The following is a 19,490-nucleotide window of genomic DNA, read 5'->3' on the forward strand; positions in this document are numbered from 1 at the left end:
ATGTGAAGTGCCCTGCTCTTGATGCGAGCGAGCCGTATCTTTCCTGTCTTCAAGGATCATGATTTTTTTGCTATAATTCATTTATATAGCGCTATTAACTCCACAGCGCTTTACATACATTGGAAACACTGTCCCCATTGGGGCTCACAATCTAGAGTCCCTATCTGTATGTCTTTGGAGTGTGGGAGGAAACCCACACAAACACGGGGAGAACATACAAACTCCTTGCAGATAGTGCCATTGGTGGGATTTGAACCCAGGACCCGCTGCAAGGCTGCAGCGCTAACCACTGAGCCACCGTGCCGCCCATACAGGGCTATATACAGCGTAAGTTATCAGACGATTGCAGCTTCAAGTCCCCTAAAGGGACTATTAAATACGGGGGAAAGGGGAATAAAGAATGCAAGCTCACATCCCAACTCCCCTTTTTGCCTCAGTAAACCAATTCATGCAGTGAAAGGGTGTATTTTATTCCTGAAGTCTTGGCTATCAAAATTCAATCACTAGTATGGCAAGGGAGGGGGGGCTGGAACTATCTATTTCTTTTTTTCTTTTTTTGTGGCTGCTGCAACATTGCAATGCAATGTGATCAAAACCTAGCTACCCCAAAATAGTATCAGTAAAAGTCAACTCTTGAGTGCAAAAGTGTAAGTCCTCACCACACCATATCCCAAAAATGTAGTGTTAAGCCTTGGAAAATGACAACACAAGTCAAATTTTATTTTTCTTTGGCGCTCCATTGGGAGACCCAGACAATTGGGTGTATAGCTACTGCCTCCGGAGGCCACACAAAGCATTACACTTAAAAGTGTAAGGCCCCTCCCCTTCTGCCTATACACCCCCCCGTGGGATCACGGTTCCTCAGTTTTCAAGCTTTGCGGAGGTCAGACATCCACGCATAGCTCCACTGTTTAGTCAGCAGCAGCTGCTGACTATGTCGGATGGAAGAAAAGAGGGCCCTTACTTGGGCCCCCAGCATGCTCCCTTCTCACCCCACTTTGTGTCGGCGGTGTTTGTTAAGGTTGAGGTACCCATTGCGGGTACAGAGGCTGGAGCCCACATGCTGCATCCTTCCCCATCCCCCTTTGGGCTCTGGGTGAAGTGGGATTTACCGGTCTCCAGGCACAGAGACCGTGCTCCGTCCACAGCCCCTGGGGAATCTGCTGGATATGGAGCGGAGTATCGTCAGGGACAGGGCCCTGCTACACCAAGGTACTCTGTGTCCCCGCATAGACTGCGCACACACTGCAGCATTGCTGGGTGTGTTAGTGCGCCGGGGACAATAGCGCTGCTGCGCTTGTGCCACACTTCCACAGCTTGCTAAGGGAGTTTGTGTGTGGGGAACTGCCGCGCCGGCCCCTGCTGGCAGTTTTTACTGCGACGCGGCTGGGACTTGTGGTGCGCCGGGGACTTCCGCGCTGGCAGTGCATATTTGTCGGCCGCGCTTTTTACTAGAGTCCCCGGCTTTTGCGGCCTAGTTCCGTTTCGTTCCCGCCCCCAGGCCTGCCAGTCAGGGGAAGGGCGGGACGCTATGCAGAACGTCAGCGCTGAGGGCTGGAATCTGCTTTACATACTCCAGCCCTCACATTGAGCACAGTGGGAAGCCAGTTTCCCGCACTTTGTCTGAGGCACGCCCACGGTCCGCCCCTCTTCACAGAACGCCGGCAGCCATTCCTGATGTGCAGGCTGAGCTGGAAAGGGGAGACAAGTTCTGGGAGACCCAGGCACGGGATTCTGGCGACTACAACCCGCTTTTAGCGGGCGGTAAGCGGCACCTCCGGTGCTGACCCCACTAGTGACGAAGTTTTCAATTGTATTTTTATGCTTGCATGCTATACATTGCACTAAACGGTCGCTGGTGATTCTTGGCTATATACCCTCCTGGATTGCTCTGTGGAGAATACAGCATGTCGTCCGCAAAAAACAGGGGTGCCAAGGCACAGGCTTTTTATGCTGCTTGCACCGCTTGTGAGGCTGTTCTACCGGCAGGTTCCACTGACCCCCATTGTGTGCAGTGTTCGGTCCCTGTGCCCCCTGCTCGGCCGGGGCCTCTGCTGGAGGTGTCCCAGAGAGATTCACCTGTGAATACTGTCCAGGTGACGGGGACAGAGTTTGCAATTTTTGCGGATAGATTATCTGTGACTATGTCTCAGATTCTAGAGACTTTGCAGTCTAGACCAGTAACTCAGACCATGGGCACTGTTGATTCATTGCTCCCTGGCCCCCCTCGGTTGGAACAGCTCCGGGGGTGTCCCATGCATCCCAGGGTGATGGCTCTGACACGGACGACAGTCCTAGACAGCCTAAGCGAGCTCGCTATGAGCGGCCCTCTACTTCATCTCACTGGTCAGGGTCTCAGCAGGACTCTCTGTATGATGAGGCGGAGGTAGCTGATCAGGATTCTGATCCTGAGACCGCTCTCAATCTGGATACACCTGATGGTGACGCCATAGTGAATGATCTTATCGCGTCCATCAATAAAATGTTGGATATTTCTCCCCCAGCTCCTCAAGTGGAGGAGTCAGCTTCACAGCAGGAGAAATTCCATTTCAGGTATCCCAAGCATAAATTAAGTACTTTTCTGGACCATTCTGACTTTAGAGAGTCAGTCCAGAAACACCACGCTTATCCAGATAAGCGTTTCTCCAAACGGCTTAAGGATACACGTTATCCCTTTCCTCCTGACGTGGTCAAGAGCTGGACCCAGTGTCCCAAGGTGGATCCCCCTATCTCCAGACTTGCGGCTAGATCCATAGTTGCAGTGGAGGATGGGGCTGCACTTAAAGATGCCACTGACAGACAGATGGAGCTCTGGTTGAAATCCATCTATGAAGCTATCGGCGCGTCGTTTGCTCCTGCATTCGCAGCCGTATGGGCACTCCAAGCTATTTCAGCTGGTCTTGCACAGATTAACACGGTCACACGTACATCTGTTCCGCAGGTGGCATCCTTAACCTCTCAAATGTCTGCATTTGCGTCTTACGCGATTAATGCTGTCCTGGACTCTACGAGCCGTACGGCAGTGGCATCTGCCAACTCCGTGGTTTTACGCAGAGCCTTGTGGTTAAGGGAATGGAAAGCAGATTCTGCTTCCAAGAAATGTTTAACCAGTTTGCCATTTTCTGGTGACCGGCTGTTTGGTGAGCGCTTGGATGAAATCATTAAACAGTCCAAGGGTAAGGATTCATCCTTACCTCAGCCCAGACAAAACAAACCCCAACAGAGGAGGGGACAGTCGGGCTTTCGGTCCTTTCGAGGCTCGGGCAGGTCCCAATTCTCCTCGTCCAAAAGGACTCAAAAGGATCAGAGGAGTTCAGATTCTTGGCGGGCTGTCACGCCCAAAAAAGACAGCCGGAAGACCCGCTACCAAGGCGGCTTCCTCATGACTTCCGGCCTCCTCCCTCCGCATCCTCGGTCGGTGGCAGGCTCTCCCGCTTTGGCGACATTTGGCTGCCACAGGTCCAAGACCGTTGGGTGCGAGACATTCTGTCTCACGGGTACAGGATAGAGTTCAGTTCTCGTCCTCCAGCTCGATTCTTCAGAACGTCTCCGCCTCCCGACCGAGCCGATGCTCTCCTGCAGGCGGTGTGCTCTCTAAAGGCGGAAGGAGTGGTGATCCCTGTTCCTCTTCAAGAGCAAGGTCACGGTTTTCACTCCAATTTGTTTGTGGTACCAAAAAAGGACGGATCCTTCCGTCCCGTTCTGGACCTAAAACTTCTCAACAACCACGTGAGAACCAGACGGTTCCGGATGGAATCCCTCCGATCCGTCATCGCCGCAATGTCTCAAGGAGATTTCCTAGCATCAATAGACATCAAGGATGCTTATCTCCACGTACCGATTGCACCAGAACATCAGCGTTTTCTACGCTTCGTTATAGGAGACGAACACCTTCAGTTCGTAGCCCTGCCCTTTGGTCTGGCGACAGCCCCACGGGTCTTCACCAAAGTCATGGCAGCTGTAGTTGCAGTCCTACACTCTCAGGGACACTCCGTGATCCCTTACTTAGACGATCTGCTGGTCAAGGCGCCTTCTCAAGAGGCATGCCAACACAGCCTGAACGTGGCGCTGGAGACCCTCCAGGGTTTCGGGTGGATCATCAACTTTTCCAAGTCAAATCTAATCCCAACCCAGTCGATAACATATCTTGGCATGGAGTTTCATACTCTCTCAGCGATAGTGAAGCTTCCGCTGGACAAACAGCGTTCACTACAGACAGGGGTGCAATCTCTCCTTCAGGGCCAGTCGCACCCCTTGAGACGCCTCATGCACTTCCTAGGGAAGATGGTGGCAGCAATAGAGGCAGTCCCTTTCGCGCAGTTTCATCTGCGTCCACTACAATGGGACATTCTCCGCCAATGGGACGGGAGGTCGAAGTCCCTCGACAGCAACGTCTCTCTCTCTCAGGCGGCCAAGGATTCTCTTCGATGGTGGCTGCTTCCCACCTCATTGTCGAAAGGGAAATCCTTCCTACCCCCATCTTGGGCGGTAGTGACGACAGATGCGAGTCTGTCAGACTGCTCCCCACCCTTTCTCCACCACAGGGCTCAAGGTACGTGGACTCAGCAAGAGTCCACTCTTCAGATCAACGTTCTGGAGATCAGAGCAGTGTATCTTGCCCTTCAAGCCTTCCAGCAGTGGCTGGAAGGCAAGCAGATCCGTATTCAGTCGGACAACTCCACAGCGGTGGCATATATCAACCACCAAGGAGGAACTCGCAGTCGGCAAGCCTTCCAGGAAGTCCAGCGGATTCTGACGTGGGTGGAAGACACGGCTTCCACCATATCCGCAGTTCACATCCCAGGCGTGGACAACTGGGAAGCAGACTTCCTCAGTCGCCAGGGTATGGACGCAGGGGAATGGTCTCTTCACCCGGACGTGTTTCAGGAGATCTGTCGCCGCTGGGGGATGCCGGACGTCGACCTAATGGCGTCTCGGCACAACAACAAGGTCCCAGTTTTCATGGCACGGTCTCACGATCACCGAGCTCTGGCGGCAGACGCCTTAGTTCAAGATTGGTCGCAGTTCCAGCTTCCTTATGTGTTTCCACCTCTGGCTCTGTTGCCCAGAGTGCTGCGCAAGATCAGGTCCGACTGCCGCCGCGCCATCCTCGTCGCTCCAGACTGGCCGAGGAGGTCGTGGTACCCGGATCTGTGGCACCTCGCGGTAGGCCAACCGTGGGCACTACCAGACCGACCAGACTTGCTGTCTCAAGGGCCGTTTTTCCATCAGAATTCTGCGGCCCTGAACCTGACTGTGTGGCCATTGAGTCCTGGATCCTAGCGGGTTCAGGATTGTCTCAAGAGGTCATTGCCACCATGAGACAGGCCAGAAAACCTACCTCCGCCAAGATATACCACAGGACGTGGAAAATATTCTTGTCTTGGTGCTCTGCTCAGGGAGTCTCTCCCTGGCCATTTAGATTGCCTACTTTTCTTTCCTTCCTGCAATCCGGGTTGGAAAAAGGTTTGTCGCTCAGCTCCATCAAGGGGCAAGTCTCAGCGCTATCGGTATTTTTTCAGAAGCGCCTAGCACGACTTCCTCAGGTACGCACGTTCCTGCAAGGGGTCTGTCATATCGTCCCTCCTTACAAGCGGCCGTTAGAGCCCTGGGATCTGAACAGGGTTCTAATTGCTCTCCAGAAGCCGCCTTTCGAGCCTATGAGGGATGTTTCCCTTTCTCGCCTTTCACAGAAAGTGGCCTTTCTAGTAGCGGTCACGTCTCTTCGAGTGTCCGAGCTAGCAGCGCTGTCATGCAAATCTCCCTTCCTGGTGATTCACCAGGACAAGGTGGTTTTGCGCCCTATTCCGGATTTTCTCCCTAAGGTGGTATCCCCGTTTCATCTTAATCAGGATATCTCCTTGCCTTCCTTGTGCCCTCATCCAGTTCATCAATGTGAAAAGGATTTGCATTTGTTGGATCTCGTGAGAGCGCTCAGGATCTACATTTCCCGCACGGCGCCCCTGCGCCGCTCGGATGCACTCTTTGTCCTTGTCGCTGGTCAGCGCAAAGGGTCGCAAGCTTCCAAATCCACCCTGGCTCGGTGGATCAAGGAACCAATTCTTGAAGCCTACCGTTCTGCTGGGCTTCCGGTTCCCTCAGGGCTGAAGGCCCATTCTACCAGAGCCGTGGGTGCGTCCTGGGCATTACGACACCAGGCTACGGCTCAGCAGGTGTGCCAGGCGGCTACATGGTCGAGTCTGCACACTTTTACCAAACACTATCAAGTGCATACCTACGCTTCGGCGGACGCCAGCCTAGGTAGACAAGTCCTTCAGGCGGCGACTGTCCACCTGTAGGGTAGGGCTGTTGTTACGGTCCTATCACGAGGGGTTATTATACCCACCCAGGGACTGCTTTTGGACGTCCCAATTGTCTGGGTCTCCCAATGGAGCGCCAAAGAAGGGAATTTTGTTTACTTACCGTAAATTCCTTTTCTTCTAGCTCCAATTGGGAGACCCAGCACCCGCCCTGTTTGCTTAGGGATTTTTGTTTTTTCGGGTACACATGTTGTTCATGTTGAATGGTTTCGGTTCTCCGATGTTCCTTCGGATTGAATTTGTTCTTAAACCAGTTATTGGCTTTCCTCCTTCTTGCTTTGGCACTAAAACTGAGGAACCGTGATCCCACGGGGGGTGTATAGGCAGAAGTGGAGGGGCCTTACACTTTTAAGTGTAATGCTTTGTGTGGCCTCCGGAGGCAGTAGCTATACACCCAATTGTCTGGGTCTCCCAATTGGAGCTAGAAGAAAAGGAATTTACGGTAAGTAAACAAAATTCCCTTCTTCTTTGTCGCTCCATTGGGAGACCCAGACAATTAAGTGTATAGCTTCTGCCTCCGGAGGCCACACAAAGTATTACACTTTAAAAAGTGTAACCCCTCCCCTCTGCCTATACACCCTCCCGTGCATCACGGGCCCATCGGTTTTATGCTTTGTGTTGAAGGAGGCACACATTCACGCAAGCTCCACATTTTAGTCAGCAGCAGCTGCTGATTGTATCGGATGGAAGAAAAGAGGGCCCCCCACGGGGCCCCCGGCATGCTCCCTTCTCACCCCACTAAGTCGGCGGTGCTGTCAAGGTTGAGGTACCCATTGCGGGTACAAAGGCTGGAGCCACATGCCGTTTTCCTTCCCCATCCCTTAGAGGCTCTGGGAGAAGTGGGATCCTAACCGGTCACCTTTCACTGGGACCGGGCTCCCTCCGCAGCCCCTGGGGGAATCTGACGGACAGGAGACTGGGTATCAGGGACAGGCCCTGCATCTAAAAGGTACTCTGTGTCCCCTTGGGGACGGCGCATGGAGCGCCTGTGTTACAGACGCTGCAGCGGCTGCTGTTTTGCTGTGACGACCGGGACTACCGCGCCGACCGCGCCTGTTCGCCGGCCGCGTTATTAAATTTAGTCCCCGGCTTCTGCGGCCTAGTACCATAACTCCCGCCCCCGGGCCTGCCAGTCAGGGGTAAGGGCGGGACGGCCGACTGGACGTCGGCAGTGAGGGCTGGAGCATACTTGGGTGTTCTCCTCCCCCCTCACTGAGCACTGTGGGGCACCAGATTCCCGCACTTTATTAGTCACGCCCACGGCTCCCTCCTCCCCTGAGAACTCTGGCAGCCATTGTTACAATCACTTCTGCCGGTGGAGGATTTCAGAACGAGCTCTACAGCTCTGGGAGGCCCAGGCAGGGAATCTGGTGGACACACAACCGCTTTGGGCGGTCGGTAAGCCACACCGGTTACCAGGTGCTGGCCCCCCAGCACCATCTCCGCAGTTCACATCCCGGGCGTAGAAAACTGGGAAGCAGACTTTCTCAGTCGCCAGGGGATTGGTCGCAGTTTCGACTGCCTTATGTATTTCCTCCTCTGGCACTGCTGCCCAGGAGGTCGTGGTACCCGGATCTGTGGCACCTCACGGTGGGTCAACCGTGGGCACTCCCAGACCGACCAGACTTGCTGTCTCAAGGGCCATTTTTCCATCTGAACTCTGCGGCCCTCAACCTGACTGTGTGGCCATTGAGTCCTGGCTCCTAGCGTCCTCAGGGTTATCTCTATATCACGCCTTTCGCAGAAGGTGGCCTTTCTAGTGGCAGTCACATCACTTCGGAGAGTGTCTGAGCTAGCAGCGCTGTCATGCAAAGCCCCCTTCCTGGTGTTTCACCAGGATAAGGTGGTTCTGCGTCCGGTCCCGGAATTTCTCCCTAAGGTGGTATCCCCCTTTCATCTCAATCAGGATATCTCCTTACCTTCTTTTTGCCCTCATCCAGTTCACCAATGTGAAAAGGATTTGCACTTGTTAGATCTGGTAAGAGCACTCCGGCTCTAAATTTCTCGCACGGCGCCCCTGCGCCGTTCTGATGCGCTCTTTGTCCTTGTCGCTGGCCAGCGTAAGGGGTCGCAGGCTTCCAAGTCAACCTTGGCTCGGTGGATCAAGGAACCGATTCTTGAAGCCTACCGTTCTTCTGGGCTTCCGATTCCTTCAGGGCTGAAAGCCCATTCTACCAGAGCCGTAGGTGCATCCTGGGCATTGCGGCACCAGGCTACGGCTCAGCAGGTGTGTCAGGCAGCTACCTGGTCGAGTCTGCACACTTTCACGAAACACTATCAGGTGCATGCCGATGCCAGCCTAGGTAGGAGAGTCCTTCAGGCGGCGGTTGCCCACCTGTAAGAGGGGGCCGTTTTCGGCTCTTTTTATCGAGGTATTCTTTACCCACCCAGGGATTGCTTTTGGACGTCCCAATTGTCTGGGTCTCCCAATGGAGCGACAAAGAAGGGAATTTTGTTTACTTACCGTAAATTCCTTTTCTTCTAGCTCCTATTGGGAGACCCAGCACCCGCCCCTGTTCCCTTCGGGCTGTTCTTTTGTGTACACATGTTGTTCATGTTGAATTGTTCTTTTGGTTCATGGTTTCAGTTCTCCGAACATCCTTCGGATTGAATTTACCTTAGACCAATTTATAAGTTTCCTCCTTCCTGCTTTGGCACCAAAACTGATGGGCCCGTGATGCACGGGAGGGTGTATAGGCAGAGGGGAGGGGTTACACTTTTTAAAGTGTAATACTTTGTGTGGCCTCCGGAGGCAGAAGCTATACACCCAATTGTCTGGGTCTCCCAATAGGAGCTAGAAGAAAAGGAATTTACGGTAAGTAAACAAAATTCCCTTCTTTAAACTTTTTAAGGCCTGTGCTCACTGCATCTTTTGGTACAGTTTATCGTGCAGTTGCCCAAATCTGCATATTTATCCTTATCATAGCAAAGTCTGAATTCTGAAATGCTGTGTGGACGTGTTTTTTTTTGTTTTGTTTTTTTTTTGAAAAATGCAACATGTAAATTATTAGTGCGTTTTTGTATTCCTTCCAGCCATAATTAAAAAAAAAAAACTCATGGCACAAACACCAAAAATGCGTTTCTTGGTGCATTTTCTGCCACAAAGTGCAGTTTTCGGTGCAGAATTTCTGCACCTAATCTGCAATGTACGCACATATAGATTTTTTTTTTTTTTTTTTTTTTTTTTTTTTTTTTTACGCGCCCTTCCCCTGTTAAAAATCACATGGTAATATGAATGATACCATTCATAAGTAAAATTTTATGCAAAAACAAGTTACCATATGGGTATGGGGCCTGAAAAATAAAGTTAGCTCTTGGAAGAAGGTGAAGAAAAATAGTGCAAATCGATAAATTGTTTGGTTATGAAGGGGTTAAACTACGACTAATGATCTTTAAACACAACTGCTTTAATTATTGAATTTTCAACCTGATGAGGCTGGTGTATCTACTTTAAAAAGCCTTGTCATGGTGGCTATACAATTCTTGAAAGGTTTTATCCCCACTTTCAGACCCCATCTGATGGAATGTTTGTTTTACCATCTTGCCTAGATTTTCAAAACAGTTGTACCGGCCTCATCAAGTTTCAGTCTTTTTAACAACGAATGCAGTTTATATTGTGAAGTTTGACATGATCTTTAAGTTAAATTGTTCTAACTTCAGTGGTTTGGTCTTCTATCCTGGTTGACGGTTTGTTTGTTTTTTAAAGGTTATCTTCTATAATTTTTATATGAAAAGAAATCTTTCTAAAGAGACCTAATCACTTTTTACCAGAATTGACAACTGTTGAAATGACGCAACATTGTTGCACAACTCCGTTGCTGTTCTTTTAATTTCTTTTGCATTGATTGCTTCCTTTCTGCTGCCTCGTTTACTGTTATTTTTGGTGGTACTTCTTTCAAGAATCCAAACTGGAAGCATTGAATCGACACGTTGTGGAAAGCTTATAGATTTTTTGACCGGACTAGTTAAGTGCATAACATTAACCTAGTGAGACCGCAGGAATTTTTAAATACGAGACTCGCTCATTCAGTTTCCCTGCTGCTAGGCTTAGGTTTCACCACATCTGGCATGTTTTCAGATAATTTTATGTGGAGGTCTGTTTAGAGGCTTACCAAAATGTATTTAAATACAAAATGGGGTAAACTGCAGTTTGGAGTAGAAGGCTCAAGTCCATTTACACAGACTGGCTGTATATACTCTTACCAAATAAGTCATTGGAATGCCTGTTTACAGACTAAAGGCTGCTTTACACGTTACGATATCACTAGCGTGCATACCCGCCCCCATAGTTTGTGCGACACCGGCAAATCGCTGCCCGTGGCACACCAAATCGTGCGGACCCGTCACACTACCTGTCTAGCAACGTCGCTGTGAATGGCGAACCGCCTCCTTTTTAATGGGGCGGTTCATTCGGCGTCAAAGCGGCGTCACTAAGACTGCCCAATAGAAGCGGAGATGAGCGGGACGTAACATCCCGCCCACCTCCTTCCTTTCTCATTGCCGGTGGAGGCATGTAAGGAGATATTCATCGCTCCTGCGGTGTCACATAGCGATGTGTGCTGCTGCAGGAACGTCGAACATCGTACAAGCAGCAGCAACGATAATTGGGAATAGGGGGGCATGCCACGAACTATTTTGCTCGTTTTTGCGACAATGTAAAATCGCTCATAGGTGTCACGCAACGACATCGCTAAAGCGGACGTATGTGCGTCACAAATTCCGTGACCCCAACGAAATCGCTTGAGCGATGTCGTAGCGTGTAAAGCGGCCTTTAGGCTGGAGTTCCACTTACATATGACTCATGTGAGTCTCGCATCTGTATCTCCCGGTATGGCCGGACATGAGCGCCTCCGCTGCATGAAAATACACGCAGCTGACCCGCTCCTGTAGAGTGCGGCCGTAACTGGTGATACCGATGCAAAATTGGCGCAAGTGGAATTGTATCCTTAAAAAAACCTTGCAATCTACTTTTACTAGGTCAATGAGCAAATGGTCTGCATGTTCTCAGCAGGGAGTCCTGTTCACACAAGACAAAGCACAAAGAAAGTGATCTTTATTGCTGCATAAATTCAATTACTGCACGAGCGTCATGTGATCTGGTAATCAGCAGCCTGTTTGATCAAAATCATGAAATGAGCCATAAAGGGCCATACATGACAATGAGATGTAGATATGTCATTGGTCATTGCACTGGAGGCGGTTATATTAACCGCTTCACAACCAGTCAGCAATCATGTCACTCCTAACCTTTGGACCGATCACATACATTCTGAGTGGAAGAAGCAGCTGACTTCTTCCAAATGCCTTTTTTTTTGGCCAGTTAAAACTAGGCAGCTGGGGATTGGAATCCGCAGCGCAGGGTGGCCCAAGCTTTCTGGGCCCTTTCTGCTGTGAATTGCAGTCCGCAGCTGCCCCAGAAAATTGTGCCATCTTCTGGCGCTGTATCCAACCCCTCCAGTGGCCCTGGTGCTTGGTGGCCTGCTGGGCAATAAGTGGTTAATACAAGCTTTTTTTACCAGCTGGTATAAAGCCCGAGATTCTTAATGTCAGGTTAAGTTTGACCCGGCTATTAAGAATTGCCAATAAAGAGTTAAAAAAAAAAAATCAGAGGAAAAAAACTTTATTAGAAATACACACTTAGGGACTCAATCTTTATTACTCCCTCACCCCTCCATGATCCTGGTCTTCTGTCTTCTTTTTTTGTCTTCAACCGATGCAGCTCTACTATAGCAGAAAGCAAGGGGGAGGAACTACTTTCTGGGCATGCTCAGTACAGACAACAGGATCCTGCCTATCAGAATGCGGTGACTTCTGGTACAGTAGGATCCGATGCTCATTGAACTGCATTGTAGGTTCCGCCACAATATCACGAATCCAGTGATATGCTGTATTTTCTGTCAAAACACTACAAGTGTCGTTTTTGAAAAAAGATAAAATACCACAATACACTGGATCCAGTGTATGATGCACGCAACCGTAAGTGACCGCCTCTTGCCGTGATTTCATTGCAAATGCATTGAAATGGCAGCATTTGTAAAGGATCCAGGTTTGCGGCCAAAAATCCATTCTTGCTGCAGTTAAAGAAAAAAAAAAACAAAAAAAAAACCCCGGAGATGTGAAAGCAGGCTTAGCTGATGGGAGAAAAAATAACAGTTGGGGTATATTCCCACAGTGTTGGGGCTCATGGCCACTTTCGATTTTTAAAAAAAAAGTCTGCAGTGCTTGCCCAGAAAAGTGAAGTGTCCTGTCTGTGGGGTGTTTTGTTTTGTTTTTTTTTTTTTGTTTTTCTCTTCCCCCTTACCTAGCAACAGTATGACATGAAGTGTGTAGATTTCTCATTAAGGATCCGTATTGCATGCGTATGCCATCCGTATTGCGGGGTTTTTTTTTTTTTTTTTGCGCACCCATAGACTTGCATTAACAAGTCTGGTGCGATATACGCAGCATGCTGTGATTTGATCCTCCGCACGGTGAGAGCTGAGGAAAAAATAACAAGGACACTGCCCAATAAATTAACAATGGTGCGATCCCTTTGGATTTTCCCCATAGAGCTAGATGCCTAAGAATCCGTAGGCACAACTTCTTTTTTGTGCCTTTTTACACAATGGAAACTCATGTAATCTGCCCCTGATGTCCATACCAGGAAGTTTCAAAATCAGAACCACTTTATTTAAAGGATGACACTGCAAATGCAGTGTCAAAAACACAATGAAAAGAAAAACAGAAAAGGTGCGGAGATGGTGCAGAAATTCTGTATCAAAATCTCAACTGATCCTGATCTTGGGATCTGTAGCCTTAAGTCAGACACAGTGACACCTGAAAAACTGGATTTTTTTATTTTTTTTTGTAACGCATTGCTACATCTTAGGCTAGGTTCACATTTCTGTTTTTCATCAGTCACATGCGTTGCCTGACGCTTGTGACTGATGCGTTGTACAACGGATGACAAGAATAAGAATTCATTGTCTGACTCCGTTGTAAAAGGTGAGAGAGAGAGATCAGTTGATTGCCCAGCCGCCGGCTTTTGAGAGTTGAGAGCGAACAGATCAGCCGATCGCTCACAGCCGCCGGGCGATCACTCGATCGTTCGGCCGCCGAGAGAGGATCAAAAGGATTCCGCTGCTCAAACGCTACATGCTGCGTTCCTGCCGCCCAACAGTCAGTCGTTCCACGACTGATCAGTCGGGCGGAGGATGCACCACAGGGTCATCAGTCACAATCCGCCGCTCGTACAAGTATATGGGAACAACGGAATCCGCCAGACGGAGTCTGTTTTACCAGAGCAGCGGATTGTGACTGATACAAATTGACGGAAATGTGAAGCTAACCTTAAAGGGGAGAATATTGTCTAAATCCAAATAAAAGTAGTTGAAAGTTCCTCGATGTCAAGTTTGCTTGTAAGCATAATATATATTCCAGATGCCCTGTGAACAGATTTGTACGTACTTCTCAATCTCCCATTAGTACTGTTTTTTTTGGTTTTTTTTTAATAGAAGCTGTAATTAATCAGGAAATCTGATCCCTATAAAAGGATCTGAAGAAAATGACTTGCTAAAGTCTTTTCCCAATTTTTCACTAGTTTGAAATCTAATGGTACTTTTTAATATGTTGCGAAGTTGACCACTTTGGAAAAATTAAGTGACAGCTCAGTAAGTGACACATCGCTGGAATCTGGGTCTCTGTCTACATTATGTTGCTCTCGGAGGATCAAAAACCTGGTGACATTCCCTTTAAAACAAACGTGTTATCTCAGCAAGAATGAGGATGTGATTGCTGGCACACACACTTGTTAGGCCATTTTGTAACTGGGATAAATATTTCCTGATCTGACTGCTGCGCAATCTATTCAGAAAGAGTGTAGTGCCACATCTTGCAGCCCCACATGGAGTGCAGGTTCGGCTTTTGCCCTACTGTTCCATGATGACTGATAGACGTCGTCATAATATAGTATAAGTCCTGTTTTGCTAATTGGTGAGGGTCTCCTCATTGGGATCCACGCTGATCAAAAAAGGGTATCATTGGGCAACCACTTCAAGTGTCTATTGGACTACAGAGCTCTGTTTTCATCCATCTCCAGCAGTTCCAGAGCAAATTATTGGTGCAGCCATGAGCATGATTGACAAGCAAGGCCCTGAAGAGATTGCTTTTTGTCCTGGTAGTCAGACCCCCTAAGAATTCTTATTACCTATCCTATCAATAGCTTGGTGCAAACGGTTTTATTTTTTTTATCCTTTAAAAAAAAAAAAAAATAATAAAGAATTCGTCTCCTTGTTCTCTGAATGCTAAGGCCCTGTGCGCACTGGAAAAGATTTTTCTCAAATATCTTGAGTGAAAGATTAGCGCACCTGTATTCAAAAACGCACCAATAATGCATGCTTTTTTACTGCGTTTTTGATGTTTCCGCATGCTGGTCCCCGCATATATTTTTATTTTTTTTTTTTTTTTTTTTTTACAATTTATGGCAAACGCAGGTACCGGCAGACAAGTGAGATGCATTCTTTTTCTCAAGAAATTCTGCAGGAATGTTGGGGAAAAAAAACCGCAGTGTGCAGTTTTTTTGGTTTAACCCCCCCCCCCCCCATAGGTTTTGCTGAGGAATGTCTGCAGAAAGGTTAACCATTTTCTCAAGAGATTTCTGCAGCAAAAACGCAGGTATAAGTGCAATGTGCACACAGGGCCTAACTCAGTCTTCCTCACTGGCAGCTTTCTGCCTATGCAGTGTACAGAGCAAGCTGCCAATCAGTGGAGGGTCCCGGGTATAAAGGATGACAAGGCAGCAGGTTTACTACTCTAATCATCTCATGATACAAATCTATGATTTTACCAAATATGCAGTAAGCAGCCCAGTAATTGACACATCGCTGGAATCGGGGGTCTTGGTTTATCCTCTTCTGGAGGCAGATTATCTTCAGTGTGTAATAATGTGACCTGTGCTAATAACATTAGGAGTTGCCAGTATTTTGTGTTTTTAACCTTTTAATCTGAATGAATAAGCTTTAGTTTAATAAACATGGTAATATCAGTATAGCTTTTTATCGAGCTGCGACCCAAGATGGTGTGACAATAGTTTGTTTTTTTTTTGTGGTTTTTTTTTTTTGTGTACCAATCTGTCATTCGTTTTAAGACCTTGAGCAGAAAAACCCATGGAATTGTATAAAAGGTTTTAGAGGATCACATTAGCATGTCCTTATACTTGGCCATCAGTTTTAGAACACGAGGGGCTTAGAATCTGCCCCCCACCCCTCCCCGTCTGTTTTGAGGCCGCACATTCCTGCAAGGGCTGCGGCCTCTTCAGTGTTTAATTTGCACCGTCTGCTTGGCGGCAGCTGTTCATGGTACTGTGTACCTGGTATGCGGAAAGACTGCAGGGTAAACATTGAGGCCGCAGGGTGTGCACGAGTGTCATCAAACAGCTGAGTAGTGTCCACCTCACCCACTCTCGCCAGTAATATTGATGGCCGTATACCTAAGACGTGATTAATGTGATCCAGCAAAAAAAAAAAAATTCTTTCATATCTGTAACAAATTTTAATCTGCTTTTTTTCCCCACAGGAGATGTATAATGTGGTTTATAAAATTTGGTCTGATGCTGTGTAGAGCCTCGATTTACAAAAGTGCAGGGATTTGTATACACTTTTTTTTTAATAAATAAAAAATATTTAAACTTATGTTGCTAAACTAAGCTGAAGTCTTGAGTTAAAGAAACTAAATTAGGTCTGTAGCAAAATAAAAAGAATCTAACAAATCGCACTTTAGTAAATCTAGGTGAAATGATCCAAAATATGGGGTTAAATGGACCCTTGATTAAAAGTTTTCCTGTGCTTTTAAATATTGATCTCTCAATTAGTAGTCGGCCATTAATGGTCAAAATCGAGAGTATAATCAATATTTAAACCCTGGAAAACTTTTTAAATTCAACTGTGTTCCTTTGTTAACTAGCTCACTCCTTAACGAGTCCGCAATATTAATTAGTTCACTGTTTGCAGTTAAGCATTATCTTCTGTACTAGAAAATACTAAGCTGTCCTGCCTTATAGACCAGTGGATTACTTGAGACCCTTCTAGCACAGCACAACTATCGCCTTTACGGTGCGGACTCAGTCAGCATTATTAAAGGAGTTACAGCAGGAACAAGAGCTGCAAGTTTCCAAGAAGTGAATGCAGGATTTACTATGCTGATAGTGAGGAGCTTCCCCAAGCCTAGTTACAGCTGAAATAACGAAGACAGTCTAGCAAGAGTGCAACATCATTTGGAGCCTACTAGAATGATAGCTACTGTACGACAGGTGTGACAAAAAGCCAATAGGTCTAGCAGTGAGACCTGAAAGCGAGGGCCATAAGAATAGGTAAGGTGCGCTTTCATTCTCTACCCTATAGACTGCAGCATGTATTATTGGGTTGTAATAACTTTCATTTTGCTTCACAGGAGGTATGGAATAAACTGAACAGACACATTGTATCTGTGGACTCAAACCTCATTATTGAGTAAGTATCTTTTCTTATAAACTTTATATATTTTGTCATTGCAGCGACCTATAAAGAAAAATAAATAGCATTTTCTTCGTCGCTCCATTGGGAGACCCAGACGATTGGGTGTATAGCTACTGCCTCCGGAGGCCACACAAAGCATTACACTAAAAAGTGTAAGGCCCCTCCCCTTCTGGCTATACACCCCCAGTGGGATCACTGGCTCACCAGTTTTCGGCTTTGTGCGAAGGAGGTCAGACATCCACGCATAGCTCCACTGTTTAGTCAGCAGTAGCTGCTGACTATATCGGATGGAAGAAAAGAGGGCCCATATGGGGCCCCCAGCATGCTCCCTTCTCACCCCACTGGTGGTTTGTAAGGTTGAGGTACCTATTGCTGGTACGGCGGCTGGAGCCCACATGCTGTTTTCCTTCCCCATCCCCCTGAGGGGCTCTGAGGAAGTGGGATCTTACCGGCCCCAAAGCCCTGAGGCCGGGCTCCATCCACAGACCCATTGAACCTGCTGGATGTGGAGCGGGAGTGCCGTTCAGGGACATGGCCCTGCACCATTCAGGTACTCTGTGTCCCCGTACACACAGGCACAGCACACTCCAGACTTGCTGGGTGTGCTAGTGCGCCGGGGACAGTAAAGGGTTACAGTCACTGCAGCCTAGCTGAGTGACTTTATTTATTGGGAACTACCGCGCCGGACGCTCCGGGAGCGGCGGCGCGGCTGGGACTTGTAGTGCGCCGGGGACTTAGCGCCGACCGCGCTTTTACGGCGGCGGCGCTTATAAATCCAGTCCCCGGCTTTTGCGGCCTAGCTCCGCTTCGTTCCCGCCCCCACCCTGTCAATCAGGGTAGGGGAGAGACGCTGTACAATCAGCAGCGCCGAGGGCTGGAGCCTTATTTACATGCTCCAGCCCTCTCACTGGACACTGTGGGACGCCGGTTTCCCGCTCTGACTTGGGGCACGCCCACGGCCCGCCCCTACTCACACGAGCTGGAGAAGGACGCCGGCAGCCATTCCTGCAGTCCGAGCTGATCTTAGATGGCGACACTCGGACTCTGGGCAACCAGGCACAGGACTAGGGCGACCACACACCCGCTTATAGGCGGGCGGTAAGCGGCACCTGAAGTGCTGACACTAAATACCGCAGTTTTGTCCATTTGTATTTTGTGCTTACACTGCATAGGTCGCTATTTTTGGCTATATGCCCTCTTAGATGGCGACACATCAGCAGCAGGAAAGCATGGGTGCTAAGGCACAGGCTTTCTAGGCTGCGGGTATTGCACGTACTGAAGTGTTCATGTGTATTTATGCTTGTATGCTATACACTGCACTGTACGGTCGCTAGTCTTGGCTATATTCGCCATAGAATGGCTAGACTACAGCAGCAGAAAAGCAAGGGTGCTGAGGCACAGGTTTTTTTCTATGCTGCTTGTATTGCAGGTGTTGCAGTGTTCATTTGTACTTATGCTTGTATGCTATACATTGCACTGTATGGTCGCTATTCTGGGCTATATTCCCCTAGATGGCTAGTCTACAGCAGCAGAAAAGCAGGCTTTCTATGCTGCTTGTATTGCATGTGCTGCTGTGTTCATTTGTACTTTATGCTTGTATGCTATACATTGCACTGTACGGTCGCCATTCTTGGCTCTATACTCCTAGATGGCTAGTCGGCAGCAGCATATAAGCTACACAGGCTTTCGATGCTGTTTTTACTGCATGTGATACTGTTCCACGGCACTGAACTCCATTGTGTGCAATGCTCCCCTGTAGCACTTGGTCAGCCGGGGTCTCTACTTGACATGGCCAAAAGAACCACCTCTCAACCCTGTCCAAGGACAGGGACAGAGTTGCAATGGGATAGAGACTTGCAGTCCGGACAGGCCATGGGCAATCTGGATCATTGCTCCCTGGCCACCCTCATTTGGAATAAAATCGGTGCTCCGGGGGGGGTCCCAGGAGGCTCTCTGTATGATGAGGCAGACGTAGCTCATCAGGACTTTGATCCTGACACCGCTCTCACTCCGGATACACCGGATGGTGACGCCATAAGGAATGATCCTATAGCGTCCATCAATGGAATGTTGGATCTTTTCTCCCTCAGCTCCCCCAGCGGAGGAGTCAGCTTCACAGCAGGAGAAGTCCCATTTCAGTAGCTCAAACGTATATTGAGTATTGTTCTGGCCACGCTGACTTCAGAGAAGCAGTCCAGGAACACCACGCTTCCCAGATAAGCGTTTTCTCCAAACGTATTAAGGATACACGTTATCATTTTCCCCCTGACGTGGTCAAGCGTTGGACCCAGGGTCCAAAGGTGGATTCTCCAATCTCCAGGCTTGCGGCTAGAGCCATAGTTGCAGTGGAGATGGGACTTCACTTACAGATGCCATTGACAGACAGATGGACTCTGGTTGAAATCTGTCTATGAGGCTATCGGCGTGTCGGTTGCTCCGGCATTCACAGCCGTATGGGCACCCTAAGCTTTTCAGCTGTTCTTGCGCAGCTGGTCTTGAGCACACGTACATCTGTGCCGCAGGTGGTGTCCTTAACCTCGCAATGTCTGCATTGCGACTTACCCTATTAATGCTGTCCTGGAAGGACAGTCGAGGTTTTGGTCCTTCCCAGGCTCGGGCAGGTCCCAATTGTCCTCGTCCGAAAGGGCTGAAAAGCCTCAGAGGGGCTCAGCTTCCGGCC

General features: G+C 48.6%; 1 protein-coding gene across 1 annotated transcript in view; it reads left to right on the plus strand.

Moving 5' to 3' along the window:
- The window catches only part of HNRNPA3 (heterogeneous nuclear ribonucleoprotein A3), a 59,446-nt gene that overhangs the window by 30,965 nt on the left and 8,991 nt on the right, over nucleotides 1–19,490 (plus strand). The window contains exon 12 of the transcript XR_012724727.1: nucleotides 16,746–16,804. The gene's annotated coding sequence lies outside the window, so the exon portion shown is untranslated. The remainder of the gene's footprint in view (nucleotides 1–16,745; nucleotides 16,805–19,490) is intronic.

This window comes from Anomaloglossus baeobatrachus, chromosome 7, assembly GCF_048569485.1.
Source record: "Anomaloglossus baeobatrachus isolate aAnoBae1 chromosome 7, aAnoBae1.hap1, whole genome shotgun sequence".
In the NCBI taxonomy this organism is placed as follows: domain Eukaryota; kingdom Metazoa; phylum Chordata; class Amphibia; order Anura; family Aromobatidae; genus Anomaloglossus; species Anomaloglossus baeobatrachus.